Below are 20,706 nucleotides of genomic sequence, written 5' to 3' on the forward strand. Positions count from 1 at the left end.
CACTCAGCCCGACGTTAACCTTCATCCTCCGTCAGCCCTTTCCCCTTCGCCGCTGTGACCAACAGCCTAATCTCCGAGCTTCACCGTCGAGTTTCCCTCCCGAACCTCAGATCCGATCATCACCGATGATCCGCGCCGTCCTCGATCTCCACCCGTCACCACCCAAGCAACCCCTGAGATCAACGCCGACCACCCCCATCACCAAACCCCGTCTCCCTCGCTACTCCGTTCACACCCACAAAACCCCTAGGCAAGATCCCTCTTACTCATTGACTTGTCATTTTAATATTCATAACTGTTATTATTGATTACGTAGATTAATTTGTGATATAATTATCTGCGTGAGATTGTTTGATGAAGAATATTAAATATATCATATTAATATGATAAAATAGCATTTTTCAGAATAATTATAATGAATTAAAAGAATTTAGTTCAGCAAAAGAATCATTTTTAGATAATTATAATAATTTAAAGGAATTTATTTTGAAAAATGAATTATTTTAGATTAATTATTAAGAGAAATAATTTAAAATAAATTAATTTAGAAAAAGATTATTTTCTGAATTATGTAGACGATGTTTATGATTTATAATTCTTAATTTTGATTATCTGATAAGTCATGATATTATTGCACATGATTAGTTGTATTGATTGTTCCTTGTTGTGATTAAAAATCGTTAAGAGTTTATGACTATAGTAACCCGTGTGACATGAATAAGACCTGGAGGCTTGTGTATTGTTGACTTAGAAATACATGAGATGTTGGGGTGGAAAAGTCTCTGTTCATGTAACCGGATAAGGCTGTAGATATATTTTCCAGGCTCGCACCAGTGGATCAGTGTCGCCACTGGGGTTGGTTTGTTGGGTCAAAGTGGATTGGTGTCGCTATTTTGGCCCGTGAATTTGATATTCACCCGAGTCGGCTTGAGTTCGGACCAGGCCGGAGTCGGATTGCGTGTAGTCCTATTGGATGCACGTAGGGGATTTGTGAATAGTCAGTTATCCGATATTATGAACACTGACTCTGTGTGAGATGTGAACTAGTGACCTGTTATAGGATGGCTAGTTACATGATCTCGTTTCTTGGCTAAGTATGAATTCTTGTGAGACGTAGGCCAGTTGTATTTCTGTTCATACGTAGATCGAGATTAATATTTAATTATCTACAATTTGAGATATATGGTATATACATGAGGGTTTCCTTGTTAGAATTATTTTGATTGATGTACTACGTCTCTTGTTGTAGATTTTTAAGTATTAATTATATCTAGTTGTATGACCTTGTTACTTGGATGATTATTCTGATCGCTAGCTGCATGATTGACTTGTTACTTGGTTGATTTTTTTGGATTCTTTTGATTATTATATTCTAGTGATAGATTGCATTTAGATTATTAGTATTCCAGTAGCATGCTTCTATTATTATTATTACTGTTTTTGTTGTGGTCGTTCGACCGTTTCTATTTCTCTCTGTGAGATCTTGTCATGTGCCATGCACGCTGACATACACTTATTTTCTCTGGTGTACATCAGATTTAGGAGATGTATAGCCTTAGTTCGGAATCGTACAGAAGCCAGAGGATTCTCAGCAGGAGTGCCTTGCAGACGAAGCAGAAGAACAAGTTGAAGCTTAACTATCTCCTTAGTTATTTGATGGTCCTTAGTTTATTTTTTTCAGTATTTCCTTTCTTTTCCGTTGAATGATGTATTTTATATTTCTTTAGTTTTTAGTTATTCAATTTTGTAGAAGGGCATGTTGATCCGAATATTATGTCTTGGATGATATTCACTTGTGATATGGATATTTTGTTCTGAGTTTGTCTATTATATTCTTGCTATTTGTGATCGGGGACCTGTGACTTCGTATTGTATATTGCTTGACGCTTAGCGTATTAGGTTGAGAAAAAATATTTATTTTTATTTATTCTCCTCAATCTAATACGTCATGGGCTTATTCACGTTTCGATTCCTCGGTATTTTGAGAAGCGGGACGTGATATATATTGCTTGACGCTTAGCGTATTAGGTTGAGAAAAAATATTTATTTTTATTTATTCTCCTCAATCTAATACGTCATGGGCTTATTCACGTTTCGATTCCTCGGTATTTTGAGAAGCGGGACGTGATATATATCATAAACGAAATGCACGGGACTAGTGGTCCTGTGCACTTTCGCAGAAACCCCTCCGCTGCAAAACCGACCCTTTTCTTCTGAAAAGGGTTGGTTTTGCTAATAATTTCTCGTGGAGGTCGATTTTGCCCATTAAATTTCAAAAAAGGTTGGTTTTAAAAATTTCTCCTATAAATAAATTAGTGTCACAAAATCGAAATTCGTCAAAATTTTAATATTTGTAAACAAAACTATTCTTTTCCCCAAAATTATCAATGTTGTTTCTTAGTGACTCACATACTTATTAAACAAGATTTGTCAAATCGTCACCCTGAAAATAAAAACATAGAAATCCACAAAAATAGTTTTTGATCAATCAATGAGTTAACCTCTTGTATTTGTTAGTTTAGATAAATATTAGTGTTGTTGAACTTGTTCTATACTAAGTCAGGAATCCTTCTAATATGTAGTTCCTGAAAGAATATATCATTTTGAGTGAGAAAATGATAGAGAAATTTTGTTGCAGTAAGAAGGAGAGAATAATTGGTTGCATCAAGGTACATTGTTCTACTAGAGACTCTGAAAGAGAATATTGTGCTTGCCACCAAGACACTATAAAACATCTATACTAAGTGTTTTTGGTTCTTTTAATATTGCAATTGACATAGATTACAATAAAAGAAATACAGTGAAATAAAGGAAAGTTTATATTTTCTTAACTAGCCATTTCGAACGTTCATACCTCTGAAGCAAGGCAACGTTCCCACCATCAAGCATAGTAGCTGACATCAGCTGAGGACAGTGTTGAGAGAACCACATTACCAAATAAGGAATGCTCCAAGAGGGGTTCAAAGAGTAGAGCTCCTAGACTACGAGAATTTCTGGCGGAAGATATGCCAGATGAGGAATGGGAAGAGTCAGGTGAAAACCCCACCCCTCAAAAGTAGGTTGGCATCAACATTCGAGAACCGACTGAGTCAGTGGTTCGTCTGGGAGTACCTAATAGAGGACATGGGAAGGAAAGAGGTCATTACATATTCCCCCACCTCCACCACCTTCAAAGAAGCAGCGCTTAGCATCTCCTGAGCCTGAGCCTTTGCTTGGAGACTCTTTGAGGATTAGAGAGGAGTCTCCTATAGTACCAGTACAAGAACCTAGGGTTAGCTTTTCAGGTGATTTCCGTTTATGTATTATCACCACTCGAAGTGCTTTTTAGCTGATGCACTTCTTTTCGTGTACAATTAAAGAGCCAATTTATCTAGACGATGATGAGGAGAAAGTGGATTATGGGTATGATGACACTGATGCCTATTTGACTGAGCTTGAAGATGCAGGCGATGCTGGTGACGTCGGAGGTTCTTCGTACATGCCAGGTACTTTCAGTAATCCTGTGCGATTGTTCCACTTTGGTCACTGATGTTCGGTTTACTTAACAGATGATGAACCTAATTTTGAAGCTATGGGTTAAGTAGTCCCTTCGTCGTTTTCTACTAGTGGCCACTTCAAACTGGTAGTTGACTTTGAAGGAGCTTCCAGCACCTTAGAATCTGCACCTGCCATTGATACAACTGAAGCTCCCGCGCAAGTACCTATTTCATCGGTGTGGCGGAGATTAATAGTCTCTTGGTTTTCTAATGAAGATGATGGAGCTTCGATTTCTCTAGTACCCACAGGGGGTGAAAGGATAGCGCCACTGAGCTCTGGCATATGTCTGATGAAGGTCCTAGTGTGGTTGCAGCTGATGAGCCAGAAGTCTCATCCATGGGTGTTGAAATCATGCCATGGATGTGTGTAGGCATAAAAAAATGCCGAACTTCAAAATATGATGAGAGTCGTCATAGGGACGAACCTCACCACCCAGTGAGGATCCCTATTGGAAATGAGGTTCGGAGTTTGTCGTTGGATACGAGGTTCAAAGCTGGTCATTAGATACAAGGTTCACAGTTCGTCGTTGGATACTAGGGTCAAAGCTTATCATCAAACTTGAAGCTCATTAGTGAAAATGAGGCTCACTACGCAGTTGGACTCAGCTATCGAAGACGAAGTTTGTTAGTGAAGACGAAGTTCATCAGACGAAGTCAGTGAAGATAAAATCCGTCAGAAGAAGCTTGTTTACTACAAAGTTTACTTTGTAAGATGAACCTCGCTGTGTATTGAGGCTTGTCTTACTTGACGAACTCCGTTTTAATTAAATATGAGGCTCGTCATCCACGAGAGATCTAGCTATAACGGCTCCGAAGACTTGGTCAACCATGTGGGCTAAACTTCAGGAGCACGTTACGACATGCGCTGATTTGGAGGAGGTAGTTACGTCCCTCTGTCCATGATTGTAGCATGTCGGTTACGTGCTTAAATCCTATAAATAGCCATGGATGGATACAGAGAAAAGGGTTTGGACTTTTAAAACTTTTGGCAATCAACAGAAATCATAGCTCATGCGTTTAGATCTGGAATTCGAACCTTGGTTCTAGCAGTCTAATGAATGTGAGAAACCTCATCAATTTTGTTATGATCGTCAACGGGAAGCAATCTCAACTGAAGCATCAAGGGAAGCATCCTTTCGCCACCAAGAACCCACGTTAAACAAGAATGAGCTGAATTAATTTTCTCTTCATCTGTAATCGAGAGAGTGTGTGAGTAATTGTAAGGGTTTCGTACCAAGTGATCGAACCCATTTTTCTTAAAATAAGAGAATCAATCCCAGTAAAATCTTCGACCCTACAATGTGCTAATAACCACGATGATAGTTGTGAAGACTGCGGTCTCATCTATTATCGTGACTTCTATGATGCCGTCTTTTGTGTCGGACATCTTGGTCTCGCTCGCACCATTCCTGATGTCCGACAATATAAGGATACAAGTCTTGTCAACTATCTCTCCAACTATCATGGATGCAATGGTGGTCTCCACATGAGCAAGCTCTTCAAGTCATGTGGAGGTCCCCTAATCTCTAACTATTCATTAAAAGTATTTTTTAAAATGCCTTATATTCCAAGGACACGTCAAAGCCCTCCCATCTTTGCCCTACAATTAGTATATTCCCGGATGAGCTTCCTTAGAAAAGAGTAAGGTCCCTCCCATCTAGGAGTAAGTTTTCTATGGCAAATATCTTTGTTAAAAGCGACTTTTTAGAGGACTAAGTCTCCAATTTTGAACCTAAGAGGTCAGACACAATTGTTATAATGTTAGGTGATGTGTTGTTGATTGGTGACCTACGGTTGGAGTGCTTGTCCCCTGACTTCATCGACGAAGTCGAGTTTGACAGATCAATTGATCATCCGTCTAGAAGTGGTTGGGCTACCAAGAGCTTTCATCCCTAACCACATATGGGTCACTGCTAATTGGATTGCCTCCTATGAAAATGACTTTCTTTTGTCCAATGCTGTCATTAGGATAAAGATATCTTGCACCGGGCTGGGCTTGGGCCCGAATGGACATCCCTAACCACATATGGGTCACTGCTAATTGGATTGCCTCCTATGAAAATGACTTTCTTTTGTCCAATGCTGTCATTAGGATAAAGATATCTTGCACTTTAAACAAGTACATTTATAATGCTTCACAATAAGATTCTTTAATTTCTTCGGGCTGGGCTTGGGCCCGAATGGACATCCCTAACCACATATGGGTCACTGCTAATTGGATTGCCTCCTATGAAAATGACTTTCTTTTGTCCAATGCTGTCATTAGGATAAAGATATCTTGCACTTTAAACAAGTACATTTATAATGCTTCACAATAAGATTCTTTAATTTCTTTCTATATATGTTTTAGAGTATAGATTTTATGAGAACATCTCATACAATAGGCTAACTTATATTATACAAGAGTAGGTACAGGGTAAGTTTAGGAACATTACCAATTTCATTTATTGTGAGGCGACCTCACTCCAATAATGGAGATTCTAATAGGATTCATATTCTATAATGATGTAGGACGCTTAACTGACAATTTTATGGGGGATGCAGACAATCACGAGCTAAATATAGATTTATACGTATTATTGACCTCCGCAAAGAAATGATCATATCTTCCAACCCAGAAGGCGGATTCTAACATATTATATATGTAAATCGCCTATTTCGATGATACGGAGCCAACTAAATTGTCAGATTTTGAAAATCTCATCAGCTACACCCAGTTTTAGCTAAAATCTAAAAATAACCAGCCTTTAGTTTATTTTTAGTAATAAAGTTGGAGTCTATTTAGATTAGGAAATAAATTCAATTTTAGAGTCAAATTAGATTAGGAAACAAATTAAATTTTAATTCATGATTTGTTTTCTTTATTATAGGAAGTCTTTTTAGGATAGAATTTGATATTTTTTATTTTTTTGTAATTCTATTCTTACTATGAGTCTTATTTATTTTTCTATTTAAGAAGAGACGTGTAACCCCAAAGAAAATAATATCTTTTCATCAATAAAATTACTCTTTTAATATTTTCTTCATGGATTCGAAGTTCTTTATGGATTCGGAGATTGTTCTTTGTGGATTCAGAGAACACCCTTGGTGGATTTCGAGGTTATCACTTTCGCGCTGCGTCAATCAATAAAGAAAGAAGAATCACCTCTAGAGCATAATGTCTTCCGCACGAGGTGCACTGTGATGCAGAAGATTTGTGATGTTATTATTGACAATCACAATAGAAAGAATCTTATCTCTCTGCGTATGTTGAATAAGTTAGGTTTGAAGATAGAGAAACACCCACCTCTCTACAAGATGGACTGGATTCACAAGGGCAATGATGTACAGAATGATAAGATGTGTCGTGTACCTTTTTATATCGGTCACAGGTATTTTGATGATGTGTTGTGTGATGTGGTCGAGATGGATACTTGTCATATGCTTTTTTTGATGATGTGTTGTGTGATGTGGTCGAGATGGATACTTGTCATATGCTTTTAGGTAGGCCATGGCAATTCGATATTGTGTTGTGTGATGTGGTCGAGATGGATACTTGTCATATGCTTTTAGGTAGGCCATGGCAATTCGATATTGGAGCTACCTACAGAAGTAGAGACAATGTTTATATCTTCAAGAAATATGGACGTCGAATTGTACTTCTGCCTCTTACAGAAAAGGAGCCATCTAAAATAAAATCTACTAAGGAGAAGAAACTTTTGGTGGCAAACAACGAGGCTTTAGTAGAAAACTTGAAGCAATCTGAAGAGGTCTATGACTTGGTTGTAACTAAAAAAGAAGAACTTGCCCCTACCGAAATTCCTCCTAAGGTGCAAACAATCGTTATGCATGCATTATGGTGATATGATAGTGAAGATTGATGATATGCATGATATTCTCAAAGGGGTTGAGAGTGATATTACACATATTGATGTTATCCCGATGAAGGAGAAGGATAAATTAGAGAGTGAGACAATTGTTGATATGTGTGAATTGTTTGGTGGAGGGCTAGAGCCAAAGAAAATGAAAGAATTATCTATGAAGTATGATGCAGGATTTTCTTCCCTAGAAGCAAAGTTGGTGAATAATTTTAAAAAGAATTTGATGATACTTCAAGCATTTCTTCCCTAGAAGCAAAGTTGGTGAATAATTTTAAAAAGAATTTGATGATACTTCAAGCACTAGAATATGAGAAGCAACATGGAACATATTAATAATTTTAAAAAGAATTTGATGATACTTCAAGCACTAGAATATGAGAAGCAACATGGAACATATTTTGTGGAGTTTTTGAAGTCAACTGCATATCCACATGCCGCCAATAAAATACACATGATGTCGTAAAGAATAATATATAAATTTGATTCAAAAAAAATCCTAGCCGAGAACGTAAAAGAACAAATGGAGAAAATCAATACTAAGTACAAGGCGGATGTTGATCGATGCAGGTTAAGAAAGATATTTATCGATGAAGTTACTATCCAAGAAAATATAAGCTCGAGGTCGAGCTTATTTCAACAAGGGGAGACTGATGTAGGATGCTTAACTGATAATTTCATGGGGGATGCAGAGAATCACGAGCTAAATACAGATTTATACGTATTATTTACCTCCGCAAAGAAATAATCATACCTTCCAACCCATAAGGTGGATTCTAACATATTATATATGCAAATCGTCTATCTCGACGAGACGAAGCCAACTAGATTGTTAGATTTTTAAAATCTCAACAGTTACACCCAGTTTTGACTGAAATCTAAAAATAATCAGCCTTTAGTTTATTTTTAGTAATAAAGTTGGAGTCTATTTAGATTAGAAAATAAATTTAATTTTAGAGTCAAATTAGATTAGGAAACAAATTCAATTTTGATTCATGATTTGTTTCATTTATTATAGGAAGTCTTTTTAGGATAGAATTTGATACTTTTTATTTTTGATAATTCTAGTTTTACTAGGAGTCTTATTTGTTTTTCTATTTAAGAAGAGATATGTAACCCCAAAGAAAATAATATATTTTCATCAATAAAATTACTCTTTCAATATTTTCTTTATGGATTTGAAGTTCTTCGTAGATTTGGAGATCGTTCTTTGTGGATTCATAGAACATCCTTGGTGGATTCCGAGGTTATCACTTCTGCGCTGCGTCATGTAACATCCCCTCAGTGATATGTGTTTTCATCCTTTCTAAAAATAATTTGGTATTTGAAATGTGATTATTCAGATAAAAGTGACAGTGACATAGATAAGCTCGCATGGTCTTCAAATAACATTGTGTATTTAAGAAATCAACATTTTTTCGAAACAATTTTTTTTAAGTCAACCAAAAAAAGGTAAAATTCTCGCTTGCCTCCTAAATTTTGAAAGAGATGGTTCCTTCCCCACGAAACTTATCTCTTGCTACCACTCCCCGGACGTGAAAACACACATGATTTTTTTATGTTGGATTTAATCTAATAAATCTATTTGTGGGCACATATGATTAAATCAATGTGTATTGCTATCTTTCAAGATAACCCACTAAAGTGGTCAATTAATTTGGGTTAATTGGGTATTTAAATATAATCATGGGATTATATGTGCAGATACCAGGTTGTAATTATGATTTATTGAGGGGCTAAATTACAAAAGTACAACATCTATAAATAAGGGGTTATGGTCCCTAACCTAGGGTTACATTCTCTAATTCTCTTCACCCCCATCTAGAGAGAAATTCGGCTAAAGAGAACCCTAAGGTTAGAAGATCAAAACCCATCTCAAGTTCAAGCAATGGATTCAGGTATAAGCTTCCGCTCCTTTATGATTCTTGTTAATCTCTTTGGATTAATCATGGCTATATGGTTTTAGATCTCAAGTTTTGGTTTAGATCCAACAAGTGGTATCAGAGCCACCTTGATTAATTCTTAGGGATTTAAGTTTTATTGGGTTTTTTGATCTTAAATCTCTGGTTAAAGATTCAGTTTTGTTTTTCGGATGAACAGTAAATTTTTTGTTCGGGTGAACAGTAACGAAATTTTTTCGGATGAACAGTAAGTTTTTTGTTCGGATCTGTTTTTTGATTTAATGGCGGCGGTTTCAGTTTGAAACCCTAAGGGTTCGTGCGTGAAAACGTTGCGAACATTAAGGAGGTGGTTACCTCAAATTTTGGCGAAGTTGAAAGCTTTAAATGAACCTCGCGTTCGTTCTCAAATTTAACCGAACTTCGCGTTCAGTTCTCATGTGAGCCTCGCGCTTAATTTAGGTGAGCGTCAAGCTCAATTTAAACGAACTTCGCGTTCGTTCTCATGTGAGCCTCGCGCTTAATTCAGGTGAGCGTCAAGCTCAATTTAAACGAACTTCGCGTTCGTTCTCATGTGAGCCTCGCGCTCAACTCAGGTGAGCGTCAAGCTCAATTTTAACGAACCTCGCGTTCGTATTTCATTTGAACCTCCGTTCGTATTTCAGTCAAACCTCGCGTTCGTTCTCAGGCGAGCCTCGCGCTTGATTCAAACGAACCTCGTGTTCGTTCTCAACTTGAACCTCGCATTCATTTTCCAAACGAACCTCGCGTTCGTTCTCAACTTGAACCTCACGTTCATTATTTAACGAACCTCGCGTTTGTTCTCTAGTTGAACCCTGAGTTCATTTTCAGACGAACCTCGCGTTCGTGCTTAAGTGAGTCTCGTACTCAATACAGTCGAACCTCGTGTTCGAAGTCAGGCGAACTTTGTGTTCACTATGGTTAAGCCTCGGCTTTTCATGGGTCCACTTTGGTATACTTAATTTATTCAATTAAGTTATGGGCCCTAATTAAGCTGTAAGACCCCAATTAAGTTTTTGGAAATTCAGTTGATTTAAATTAAAACTTTTAATTTAAATCTAATTTGGTTTTTTAATCAATTATTTAATTTAAATATTATAACACTAAGGTATTAAGGTTGTCTCTCACTCCAATTAATTAATTGAAACAAGAAGGTGCCAAAGTAACCTCTCTTGTGTAGATTGTTCATGAGGAATGTGAGATGTTTGTGTGCATGCTTTCGTGTAAATGTTTAATCGGCCCAAAGGAAGGTTAATATTTATTTAGACTGTATACACATCTGCGATGATAAGTGTGTGACAATTATAAGATTTACATGTGAATAATGAATCGATCTAAAGATAGTTTCATTATTTGACATGAGTTATTGTCAATGTTTGATCATTGTAACAAGGTATCACTTACAAGTTAATATTACTGTCCAAAGACTTGATATTAATGTTGTGCCAGATATCTTGGATGGGGATTGTCATTATTTGAATTTTATTGATTAATAATTATGGTTATTAATTTGAGCATTTTTTGTTTTATTTCAGCTAATGCATCTGATGCAACAATTTCTGCTAACATCAACTCAATTCCCATGTTAAATGGGACAAACTTCAAGGTTTGAAAAGAAAACATATTAATTGTTCTTGGCTGCATGGATCTTGACTATGCATTAAGAACTGAACAACCCCAACCTCTCAATGCGGAAAGCACTCCTGATGCAAAGAAGGAGCATGAGAAGTGGGAGCGTTCAAATCGCATGAGTCTTATGATCATTAAGCGCGGCGTTCCGGAAGCCTTCAGGGGCATAGAATCCGAAGGGATTACTAAGGCTAAAGATTTCCTTACCGAAATTGAGAAACGTTTTGCTAAAAACGATAAGGTAGAAACAAGCACGCTTTTATCTCGCTTGATTCGATGAAGTATAAGGGCAAGGGAAATATCAGGGAGTACATTATGGAAATGTCTCATATTGCTTCAAAACTTAAGGCACTTAAACTCGATCTTTGTGATGAGTTATTAGTGCATCTGGTTCTGTTGTCTCTTTCTGCACAGTTTAATCAATTTAAGGTCAATTATAACTGTCAAAAGGAGAAATGGACTCTAAATGAGCTCATTTCATACTGTGTACAAGAAGAAGACAGGTTGAAGCAAGATAAGACAGAAAGTGCTCATTTGGCCTATGCCTCTAAGGATAAGGGCAAGAAAAGGAAGAATGATAAGGAAGCTGCTAAGGGTCCAGTTGAGAAGAAACAACATAAGGATAATCAGGGTTGTTTCTTCTGTAAGAAGCCTGGACATGTAAAGAAGGACTGTACAAAATATCACGCCTGGCGTGATAATAAGGGTACGTTCCTTGCTTTGGTCTGTTCTGAGGTTAATTTAGCTTCAGTACCTAGAAACACTTGGTGGTTAGACTCTGGTGCTACTACTCACATAAGTGTTTCTATGCAGGGTTGCCTGAGCTACCGAAAGCCAAGTGATGTTGAAAGACACATCTTTGTGGGCGACGGACAATCGGTAGATGTGGAAGCAATTGGGCACTTTAGGTTGTTGTTAGGAACTGGTTATTATTTGGATTTAAAAGATACTTTTGTAGTACCGTCTTTTAGACGGAATTTGGTTTCTGTTTCTGTATTGGACAAATCAGGTTATTCTTGTTCATTTGGAAACAGTCAATTCAGTTTATCTTTTAATTCAAATGTTGTGGGAACCGGTTACTTGAGTATTTATGACAACCTATATTTGCTTGATACAATTGCTTCTTACAATGAATCCTTGCATGTGGAATCACGTGGTACTAAGCGTAAATTAAATAAGGAAAATTCGGCGACATTATGGCATAAGCGCTTAGGTCATATCTCAAAAGGTAGAGTTGAGCGTCTTGTGTCTGATGGCATTTTGGATTCCCTTGATTTTTCGGACTTCGACGTATGTGTTGAATGTATCAAGGGAAAACAGACCAAAGTGAAAAGATTAGGTGCCAACAGATCTTCGGATGTCTTAGAATTGATACATACGGATATTTGTGGGCCATTCCCTACGGAATCCTGGAATGGTCAACAATATTTTATATCATTCATAGACGATTACTCACGTTATGGGCACCTATATCTTATTCATGAAAAATCTGAGTCTCTGGACATGTTCAAAGCCTATAAAGCTGAAGTTGAGAATCAACTCAACAGAAGAATTAAAACCGTTAGATCTGATCGTGGTGGTGAGTACTACGGTAGATATGATGGTTCAGGTGAACAACGTCCAGGACCATTTGCTAAATACCTAGAGGAATGCGGTATCGTCCTACAGTACACTATGCCGGGTTCACCTAGCATGAATAGTGTAGCTGAAAGACGAAATAAGACTCTTAAGGATATGGTAAGAAGTATGATTGTTCATTCTTCTTTACCAGAGTCACTCTGGGGAGAAGCACTTAAGACAGCAACTTACATTCTGAATAGAGTACCAAGTAAAACAGTTGCTAAAACACCTTATGAGCTTTGGACTGGTCGAAAGCCCAGTTTAAAGCATTTACATATTTGGGGATGTCCAGCTGAGGCAAGGCCTTATAGGCCAAATGAAAAGAAATTGGACTCCAAAACAGTTAGCAAAAGAAATTGGACTCCAAAATAGTTAGCAGCTACTTTATTGGATACTCTGAACGCTCTAGGGGCTATAAGTTTTACGATCCAACTATAAGGAATATTTTTGAGACGGGAACAGCAACATTCTTTGAGGATGTTGAGTTTGGAGGGAGAAATAAGGTTAGAGACATTAGTTTTGAGGAGGAATTGGCTTCAGATCCAATCCATACAGTTACTTTTGACAATATTCAGGTTCCTATACCTGTTGTTGCTCAAGAAGTAAATCCGGAACCTCAAGATGATAATGTTGAACAACTCCCTGTTCCAGAAGAACAAACTCAACAACCTCAAGAACCAATGCCTTAAGGAGATCCACGAGAGAAATGAGAAATGCTATTCCGGATGATTATATTGTATTTCTCCAAGAACATGAGGAAAGTAGTGGAATGTTGGAAGATGATCCAATCAACTTCTCTCAGGCCATGAAAAGTTCTAACTCTCAACCGTGGATTGATGCCATGGATGAAGAGTACAAGTCTATGCAAGACAATAAGGTTTGGGAACTTATCCCATTACCAGAAGGTGCAAAACCAATTGGTTGTAAATGGATTTTTAAAACCAAGCGGGATGCAAACGGTAATGTGGAGAGGTATAAGGCACGTCTTGTGGCTAAAGGCTATACTCAAAAGGAAGGCATTGATTATACAGAGACTTTCTCTCCGGTTTCATCGAAAGACTCTTTCAGAATAATCATGGCACTTGTTGCTCATTATGATCTTGAGTTACATCAGATGGATGTTAAGACTGCATTTCTCAATGGAGACATTGATGAGATGATTTATATGGTGCAACCAGAAAACTTTGTGTCAGGAGACCCAAAGAATATGGTTTGCAAATTAAGGAAATCCATCTATGGACTCAAGCAAGCTCCTCGTCAATGGTATCATAAGTTTCAACAAATAGTTATCTCGTTCGGTTTTGAGATGAACATTGTTGATGACTGTGTATATCACAAGTTCAGTGGGAGTAAGTATATTTTTCTGGTTCTGTATGTCGATGACATCTTGCTTGCCACTAATGATATAGGCATGTTGCACGAAACCAAGAGATTTCTATCAAAGAATTTTGAGATGAAAGATCTTGGGGACGCCTCTTTTATATTAGGGATCCAGATACATCGAGATCGCTCTCGGGGTATTCTTGGATTATCACAAAAGAGCTATATCGATAAGGTACTTAAAAGGTTTGGCATGCAAGATTGCAGACCAGGTGACACCCCTGTTGCTAAAGGAGACAAGTTTAGTCTCAATCAGTGCCCTAAAGGTAACCTTGAAATTCAGGAAATGCAGAAGATTCCTTATGCTTCGGCTGTAGGAAGTCTAATGTATGCTCAGGTATGTACGCGTCCGGATATTGCGTACATTGTTGGGATGTTAGGCAGATACTTAAGCAACCCTGGTATGGATCATTGGATAGCAGTCAAAAGGGTTATGAGGTATCTTCAGAAAACAAAAGATTACATGCTCACATACAGAAAATCAGAGAAATTAGAGGTCATTGGGTATTCGGACTCTGATTTTGCTGGATGCCAAGATAGCAGGAAGTCTACATCAGGCTACATTTATATGTTAGCAGGAGGAGCTATATCATGGAAAAGTGTCAAACAAACACTAGTAGCTTCCTCCACTATGGCAGCAGAATTTGTAGCTTGCTATGAAGCATCCAATCAGGGAATATGACTGCAAAATTTTGTCACGGGACTGCGCATTTTGGAAAATGTTGAAAGACCACTAAGGTTATATTGTGACAATAAATCTGCAGTAATGTATTCCAATAACAACAGGAGCTCAACTAAGTCAAAACATATTGACATTAAGTTCCTGGTTGTGAAAGAAAGGGTACAGAGTGGACATATATCCATAGAGCACATTGGGACAAACTCCATGATAGCTGATCCTCTTACTAAGGGACTGCCACCTAAGGTCTTTCATGAGCATACTGCTCATATGGGTGTGGTATTATTTGAGGATATTATGTTTTAGTGGGAGTTTGTAATTATGGTGCTTTATGTTTGGTTGTATTGTCTAATCAGAATAAAGTATTCAGTTAAGACACTCTGTTACATTGTGTTTGGTTTTGACTTCACTAAAGGAGGACCAGTTGAAAATAGACATGTACTGATCACATTGCATGTAATTTTCATGCTGCACATCCATGATTAATCTATGTCGTTTGATTGTATTGGTATATGTGACCATTGATGGGTCGAGTCACGATAAATGTGACGAAGGCCGCTTTGATCCTATATTGATATAGTCAATGGACGAGATTGTTCGGAAATTCCTTTTCGGTGATAGCAATTTTGAGCTCATAAGGTTATACACAATTTAAGGAATCATATGGTGCCCAAGTGGGAGATTGTTGGATTTAATCTAATAAATCTATTTGTGGGCATATATGATTAAATCAATGTGTATTGCTATCTTTCAGGATAACCCACTAAAGTGATCAATTAATTTGGGTTAATTGGGTATTTAAATATAATCATGGGGTTATATGTGCAGATACCAGGTTGCAATTGTGATTTATTGAGGGGCTAAATTACAAAAGTACAACATCTATAAATAAGGGGTTATGGTCCCTAACCTAGGGTTACATTCTCTAATTCTCTTCACCCCCATCTAGAGAGAAATTCGGCTAGAGAGAACCCTAAGGTTAGAAGATCAAAACCCATCTCAAGTTCAAGCAATGGATTCAGGTATAAGCTTCCGCTCCTTTATGATTCTTGTTAATCTCTTTGGATTAATCATGGCTATATGGTTTTAGATCTCAAGTTTTGGTTTAGATCCAACATTTTAAACCCCTGAACATTGCAATTGTACGTAATATCCACAAATCAACCAGTTTACTTTTGCAAGTTGCGAATGTAATTACAATTACAATCTATACAAACCAAACAATTCCTTACTTAAAAGTGCAATTATCTCAAGGCATCAATGAAACTTGAAATGTTAGTAAAATAATGAAGGAGAGAGAATTTCTGAAGCGTGAAACACTTTCCTTAAAGAAATATTTACCCCACTTTAAATTCAAAGTTGCTTCAGGTTAATACAAATTTTCTTTTCACGATACAACAGAAAATAAAAATTCCAGCAAGCAAATCTAAAATTTTTCATGAATTCATTGTGAAACAAGTTTGTAGTATTGCATATGTTTATGAGAGAAAAGTTTTGAAAAAAAGTAAATTTAGATGTCTGAAATCATAATTTATTTATAGGTTTGCAAAGGTGTTTCCAATAGTAATGCTAAGTGCGTCTAATAATCGCGCTACCCGCACGCGCGTTTAGAAGTCTATGTTTTGACCTATTTATCAAAGCCCAATAATTATTAAATACTTTTAAACCTCTAAAAGAATGCTCAAATATCTGATATAGGACTATCGTGTTTTTACAAACAAATACTAACATGAAATGCTATTGTGAGACAATCAGCACCCATCTCATCAAGTTGGATCTCCTACAAGAACGGAAAATTTAAATAAATAATGTTTCTTTATATTTGGTTATTTTGATATTTTTTATATGGTATACCTTATTTACGCATTTGGTGATGATAGAAGGAAGATCGAAGCGAGGCTTAATTCCACCAAAAAGAGCACCCTTTAGGGGGGCATTTGGTAGCTTGTAACTAGAGTGATTATAACTCTAGTTGCATACAACTATGTCAAATTTGTCCAAATACATTTGTTTTGCTGCACCTCATAGTTATAGACTTATAGTTGCAATCACGCTTGTCAAATAACTCTTAGTTGCAACATATGACTTGTCAAAAATTGCCTTAAGTCACAGTTGCTACTTAGTTGCAATTGCAACTTAATTGCAATTGACCTTATTAAAAATCAAAATCATTACTTAATATTTCAAAAAAAAAAGAAATTCATTAAAGGTTTAAATAATCTTTAAAAAAATTATTATTATAATAATTTCTTTAAAATTTTAAAAGATAAAGTTATTTAAAAATATTTTTTGTGAAAGTAATATCTTAAAAAAAAAAATTTATAACATACCTTTATTAAAAAACAATAATTTTTTAAAACATAATCATTTAAAAAATATTATTGTTCTAAGAATAAAAATATTATCCTTTTTAAAAAAAAATCATAAAATGTATTATTTTTACATAAAATATATTATTTTTTCATAAAATATATTATGTTTTTATAAGGTAATATTTCAAAAAGTATTATTTTTTAAGAAATAAATTTTTGAGAAATATAATCTTTTTAAAGTATATTATTCAATATAATTTTCTTAAAATGATATATTTCTTAAGTAGTATATTATTTAATAATATATTATCTTTAAATTAATTTATTATTTTTTAAAATATTATATTTCAAAAAAATTATGAAAATGAATTATTTTTTAATGAAATTCATTTACAAAAATATAATTTTCAAAAAATATTATTTTAAAGATTAAAAATTAGGGGGAAAAGTACACTAAATCAACATCCTCTTTTTCTTCTAATTTGTGTCTGCTAATTTTGGATAAATAATGAGTTCCGATCATCCCTAATTCTGATTAATGCTCAAATCTTAACTATATCGCTCTTATTTTCCAAAAACAAGCTTCGATCAAATACAATTAGAAATAGAAATCATAGAATTTGAATCATTACTAAAATCAAGAACACATCAAAAACATCAAAAGCAGATTAGAAATAGAAATCATAGAATTTGAATCATTACTAAAATCAAGAACACATCAAAAACATCAAAAGCAGATTGTATTAGATCAATAACCCCTAATCATTACTAAAATCAAGAACACATCAAAAACATCAAAAGCAGATTGTATTAGATCAATAACCCCTAAACAACAAAAGTAGATTAGGAGTAGATTAAATCAACAAAAGAAATTAAGATACATTTTTTCATGATATAATGTGCTAAATATATCATTACTCCTTAAGTTCTCACTCCCTAATTGCTTCATTATTTTCCCATTTCTTTGCCTCAAAATAAACTCGTCGTCTGCTATGTAATTAGTAAATGCAAATATCATATCTAGGTGGGTGATTTCTTTCATAAGATATATAAGCAGCTAATCTCTAGCCTAGCAATATTGAAACTATAAAAACTATGATCTCTAAGAACTCATTTCAATAAATAAACTGAAGTTATCATCCTCACATGCCCTGAATTACCCTTTGAGAAGGGAAACAACCATGATCCATCTAAGTTCATGCATTTCTTGTCTACCTACAATAACAAATAATCTATGCACGAAGATAAATTCAACAGAGAATTCAAGAAACATTTAACCAAGAGATAAGTGCACCAAACAAATTCTTGAATAACACGCCATCGGATAATTTATTTCATTTTATTTTATCCCATTTCTTGCTGTTTTTCTTAAGAATCCATCTAAGTTTCATGTATTTATTTATTTACAGCATATTTATTTACAGAGTGTCGATTCACATAATATTTAGGATTTGACTTTAATTTTACATCCTCAATCGTTTCATTTCTTTATATTTTCATAGCACAGTAGAAATAAAGAAACAAATGCACTACTCAAATTCTTACATCAAGATGTTGGGGAACTGTTGTTGCCAATCCAACTGGCACTGCAGCAAGCCCTAATAATCCACCCTACACACAATAACAAAACTTTACAATCTCCTAAGAAACCAAAAAATTTTCAATAAAAAATAGAGAATCCAAGAAATAAACCTTTCGATGATTCATCTGCGGTGAATAAGTAAACTTTGTGGTCAAAATACTGATCACAACGCTTATCTTCTCACGGTCTCCAGCGACCGCTAATTGCTACACTATCCCTTCAATCTACATTTAACATCAACCTAAACCCCTAAAAACTCAAACAAAGCCCTAAATTGACCGAAGAAACAAACAAAACCCTAAAAATTCACACCTCGAGAGCGACGATCTTTCGCTTCTCGTACAGCTTGTTGGCTAACCCTTGTTTGTGTCAAAAGTTGTCTTTTCCATTGTTGTTAAACTTGTTACACCGTTTATCGATTACAAGTTCAAACTAAAAAAGAGAGTTGATCTTTTTATAAGATCTTACAACGAAAACAAAAAAACAAGGATTACAACTTTATCAAACAAAACGCAGCAGTAGTTTATCTCCCGCTGCTTTGCGTGGGATCTTTGCCTTGTTAGACCCTAGAGGGGGGTGATTAGGGTCTTATGCTAATCTAATCCGATTAAATGCCAATTAAAATTAATTAATACGTTATCCTAGCAAGTATGAAATACAACAAGAATATAAGCTAGGATAAGCAATATGAACAATGAGATATATCCTATATGATAGAGATATATGCAAGGATATATAAACAACACAAGGGTAAATAATCTAAACAAGATAGTGGATGAAATAAATGAGTAATGCACAATTGGCGATATAAGATAAATGCAAAAACAAATACGCCAAAGACAAACTCAAACAAGCGATATGATCACGGAGTTCGGACCTTCCGTCCTACGTCTCCGCTCCCCACTCTCGGGGAGAAATCCACTAACACAATCCGGTTTGGAAGCCGGAACTTCTTCTACACACTCGGTTTTCTAGCTAACCAAAAACTCTACAACTCACACTCTTGCAATCACACTCTACACCCACTAAGTGTTGGACCTAGCCGTGTCTCCCTCAAGTGCTCGGTTACAACCTCTCCCTAGGCACGTCAACCGACGCCACTCCTCTTGGGACGATCCCCGACTCTCACCACACACTCCTCACTCGGTGTACAAGTGTATTACAAAGTGATCTCACAATTAAGCACAAATACAGTAAATGATTGTTCTCTCTAACAAGGTGAGAACTCAATTAAGCACAACTCTTAGTCACAAACCCACAACCCCAAATTATACTATGAATGTAAATACAATAAGCTCAAAAGGTTGTGTGTGAACAAAGAGATATAAATCAAAACTAAACTCAATGTAGTTCTAGCTTAATAACAATGATAATCAAATATATAAAAAAGCTAGAAATAGAGTTTAGAAAACTTCTCAATATATCAAGAGTTGGAGGGAGAATAGTTGAATGCCCAAACACCAATAGATGATCTCCTCAAGCTCTTGTAGAATTGAATCACAAAAACAAACTCTCAATTTGCTTAAAAGCTTTTTAAACACACTTAAACCAAACTAAAACCCTTGTTAAAAACTTTATTAAACTTGATTAAAAACCCTCTTGGTTAGTTTAAGAGTTGAAGGCAATGGGGTACTTATACCCTCTCTCAACTCAGCCAAAAAACTGAGCAAAAGACAAAACACAGCCCCAAGGCAACGGTCAAAAAACTAGCCGTTGGAAGCTGAAAACAACATCGTCGGTCGACCGGAAAATTCATCGGTCGACCGGAAAATTCATCGGTCGACCGGAAAATTCATCGGTCGACCGGAAAATTCATCGGTCGACCGGAAAATTCATCGGTCGACCGGAAAATTCATCGGTCGACCGGAAAATTCATCGGTCGACCGGAAAATTCATCGGTCGACCGGAAAATTCATCGGTCGACCGGAAAATTCATCGGTCGACCGGAAAATTTCATCGGTCGACCGAACCGGTCGACCGACAGACTTTCTGTCGCCCAGTGAACACGAGAGCTCAGGTTCGGTCGACCGGTTCGGTCGACCGAAAACTGACATACTCAAAACCTGATTTGCTGATTTTAAAACACTGTTTAAAAATATCAAACAAATTCCAAAAAATGTAAAACTTTGGGGAATGATTGTAGACATGATAATAAACATGCTAAAGTGACTGGTTATCAGAAAGGACTTCCC

This window comes from Asparagus officinalis, chromosome 4 (genome assembly GCF_001876935.1).
Source record: "Asparagus officinalis chromosome 4, Aspof.V1, whole genome shotgun sequence".
NCBI classification, from domain to species: Eukaryota; Viridiplantae; Streptophyta; class Magnoliopsida; order Asparagales; family Asparagaceae; genus Asparagus; species Asparagus officinalis.